This window comes from Pyxicephalus adspersus, chromosome 6 (genome assembly GCF_032062135.1).
Source record: "Pyxicephalus adspersus chromosome 6, UCB_Pads_2.0, whole genome shotgun sequence".
In the NCBI taxonomy this organism is placed as follows: Eukaryota; Metazoa; Chordata; class Amphibia; order Anura; family Pyxicephalidae; genus Pyxicephalus; species Pyxicephalus adspersus.
Genome location: NC_092863.1, coordinates 49794916 through 49799178, shown reverse-complemented (window position 1 = coordinate 49799178; position 4263 = coordinate 49794916).

The window sequence follows — 4263 nt, the reverse complement described above, 5'->3', positions numbered from 1 at the left end:
TGGAAGGTTAATCAGCCAAGGATGAACCCATAACGAGGAACCCTGCTTGAGAATCTCTCATTTAAGGTGTTTAGGGGAGAGGGTTAGGGCATAGAATGCCAGAATTAAATAGCTCACAATCTGGAGTGGTAAGGAAATCACACAGCGGGAAGTAGGCAAACCTTCCACAACACCTCCATTTTCTCTCTTTCCCTGGCAAAGGTTTTTTTTTCGCACAGGATAACCAGCTGTTTTTTTTCTCCTTGTCCTGATTTATTTTATAGAAGGAAAAAAATAACACAAAAGGCAACTTAGTTCAACTCTGCTGGTAAACTATTTGCAATATCAGAGTCAATTCAGCACACATTCACGTGATATAATCTCCAGTAAAACAGCTTAGATCTGTGCTATGTATTTACAGTGATTGCAGTCAGCAAAAAGATTGACACAGCACCTTGTGAGCCCAGAGTTGGAGTGTAAAGCTATAAGCTGTCCTTTCTCCTGGTAATATAACATAACAACTTCTAGCCTATGGCACTATATAAACTGATCAGCGCTATACCAAAAAAAAATTATATAAAAGATTTCTCTTTTACCTAGCCCCCAAGCTCAGTAATTACATTTATGGAAGGAACCTCTGACTTAAGATATTAGATGTGTATAAAAAAGGGCATTTTTATTTTAGATTCAGGAACATGAGGAAATGGCTGTTATTGTGCTGTTTCTTTGGGTTATCTTAGTGTATTAAAAACTGTGAAAGTGAGACTTGCAGCTGCAGACTGTAGAATATAACTATTTCCCTTGCATATATAAAAACCACTGACTGTCTCAAGGGCAATAAACATTTCAATTGTAATTTGATTTCTTTTCTTATGGTAATGTTAAAAGATCACCGTGTATTAGATCTCAGCACATAGAATAAATACTTAATAATAAGTACTTCCGGAAAAGAAACTCTTCAGAGGATTGAAACAACTACAGGCCAGGATAGCAGAGTTACACAACTAGCTGATTGGAATTTTCCAATCTAGTTTTCTGTACTGGCAGAAATATGTGTTTCTTTCTGAAAATGCCAGTTACTTGGGTGTCCTGTTTTTCCAGTGACTTTCATTCTCCGTGAGTCACTGACCTGGTATAGGCATGCAGATCAAAAATTGCATACTTGATCCAGGTCAGAAAGTACTGAAAAGACAGGCAACTAGAATTGTCTGAAAATTGATAATGGCAGCCTATTAACCATAAGCTTAAGCACTGACTCAAACCATTAAGACCACTGGTCCCATGCATGTTACAATAGAAAGATAGAATGATGATGGTATATTTATTTTATTATTCCTGTCAATAATACATACTGCTATATATTGAGAAACATAAACCCGCATAACAGGCTGCTTAGACATCATTCTTAAATATATATTAGCCATTATCCTTCCATTATAGTCCTCCATCATGATTTACAGATGACAATTTCACATTTCCAAATTATTGTTTTAATGGATGGCAATTAAAAATCCATCAGACCAGCTGACTCCACTATTTGCTTTCTATGGACACTTTTTATGCGCTGAATTGTTTTTGAATAGCTTTATATTGCAAAATTTTAATTATTTTTTTTTTCTCAGAAATTTGTATAGTCTCCCAGGCACCACTTAGTCTGCTGTAACAGTCTAATTCAGTATGGCATCATCATTCATCAAAACATTACATGTAAATATTCCCTCCGGCATCCTGACAGCTTTGGTTGCCCCATGACACTACTTGCATCTCTGACAAACAATTTCTGGAATCACCGTGATTAGATGAAATTTCAAATTTTCTGTAACAATAAATCTGTATAAAAATTATATTATTGGGATAAAGGCCTCCAGCATACAATATTCAGTGGAGAGTTTATTAAACTATTTTCATACTGTGGTCAAGGTACATGGGTAATACAAAGGGCATGCATCCAAGTCAGGTACAGGGATAGGGATATATTCACAAATAGGCATACATTTTAAGGCTGTAGTGGATTTTCAGTTTAAATCTGCTAAATGCATTCCATGTACATCAAAACAAACAGTATTTAATGTGCTAAAATTTGGGTCATTTCTAAAGGAGGCACATCAAGAGTAAAAAAGTATGGACCCTCCAATTGCAGGGGTCCAACATACCCCCTACCTGGTCAGACCTATAGCCTTCAGCTGTCTGTTCCTCTCTGATTGGAGAGATCTGTCTATGACTTAGCATCCAAGCAACTGCAACTTTCAGAGGGACATGAACAATGGTAGCATCAATAAAAACTTTTTCCATAAAGTTTTAAATGATTATCATGTCAACAAAGAATAAATGTGTTTTAAGGAGTTGATTTAAAAAGCAGCATCTTACTCAAATAAGAGAACCTCTCTTACATAACTAGTGGAAAACAGTTTTTTTCACATTCCCTAGAAATTATGTCACCATCTGCCCAGTGGACAGGAAATGCTCTGGTGTTCTTCTTTTGTATATCTCTCTCCATACAACTATAGAGTACCATGGATTCTGGCTGGTCTGTAATCCAAAAAGAAAAAGTTGTCAATGATTTCTAAATGTGTTGTCAGTGATATCTGAGTGATCTCCAATGAGTCTCAACCTGATCATAAATTTAAGCAAAATTAACCTGAGAACAGATTGCATGCATTCCATCAACTGCTGTACATAATTTCTGGGGATTATTATTATAGTATATAATATAATAGGATGGGGATATGGGTTTCTTAATGGGGACAATGGTGGAACACATCTGTGCAATATGCTGTGGCACACATACTTCGTCTGCATTCGGCGTATATGTGAGACTGATCACTCAGGAGAACAATGGAGGAAATGGGACAGGAAGCATTTATGCAAGTACATTTGTGGTTTCATCAACAGGTGTTATTTTAAAAAAGCTACAGATATAGAGTAGTGTGTTATAAAAAAAAAAATTGAACTGGTGATTTGGCATAAAAATTCCATTATTCAATTCACCAGGTAACTAGTAGACTTACCTAGGGATGTTAATATACTAGTAAAAAGTGGTCCAGAAAGCAGATTGCTTAGTGGGCCCATCGGTAGGAAGGGAATCCTGCTTTTGGTCCATTTTGGGGAGAGAGTCCATACACCCTCTGGTTAAAACCATTTTCTGCTTTTTAATATACATACACCTTACAATTGTGCTGCCTGCCTACTGGGCCATACTTTCTTCTACAGAATCCTGGCAAGATCTAAGCAAGGTAAACATCTTTCATACATCATCCACCCTTCATTAGCACAGCTGGGTATAGTGTAGCTCAGTGGTTGGTGGTTGCCATCTTTTGGACCTCGCTGACCACTAAATTTACGGACTCTGGACTGCGCATGCGCGGGCAGCCATGTTTCACTCAAAGGGGAAGAAACTTCCCCCAGAGTGACGTCATGATGCCAGAACCTGCCCCACTCTACAGAGACACAACCCGGCTACCGCCCTGAGCCTGCGATCCATACAGGGGACATGGTCTATGCCCCCCAGCAGAGTCCTTCTCCTGACCCGCTGGGGGGGCGCACCGGAATGTGGCTCGTGGGAGCATAATATATAATACAAACTAGCTGATAACCCGGCATTGCCCAGATATTTATTTTTTTTGCAATCTTATAATATACAGGAAAAAGATTCAAATAAAGCTTTGCCTTTGATTGCACTCGGAGTCCAAAAAAAGTATGTAAAAATATAAGCAAAAGGCACACTGTTACTGAGCAATACATACACACATACATGCAAATATACCTCTGACATATACCACAACGCTGTACAAAGATCAGCAGTGCACTCACAGAGTCATATGTCTAGAAATTTTGGTTTAAATTTCTCGATGCGTTTCTAGTGATGACATACACACATACATCCAAATATAGCTCTGACATATAGCACAGTGCTGTACAATGATGACTGAATGTCAAGTTTGGTTGAAATGTCTCCATGTGGGATGGTGGAACATACACACATACATACATCCAATTTTACTGTATATATATATATATATATATATATATATATATATATATATATATATATATATATATATGTACCGTATTTTTCGGACCATAAGACGCACTTTCTCCCCCCCAGAAGTGGGGGGAAAAAGTCCCTGCGTCTTATGGTCCAAATGTAGCCTTCCTTCTTACCTCTCATCTGTTCCTCTGTGCCCGTGTGCAGCCTCACAGTTTCCTCCTCTGCTACGTCTCCTGCTGCTGTCCCGTGCCCCCTGTATAGCCCCCCCTCCGGCTTTTCTCCTGTTCAGCGAGGTA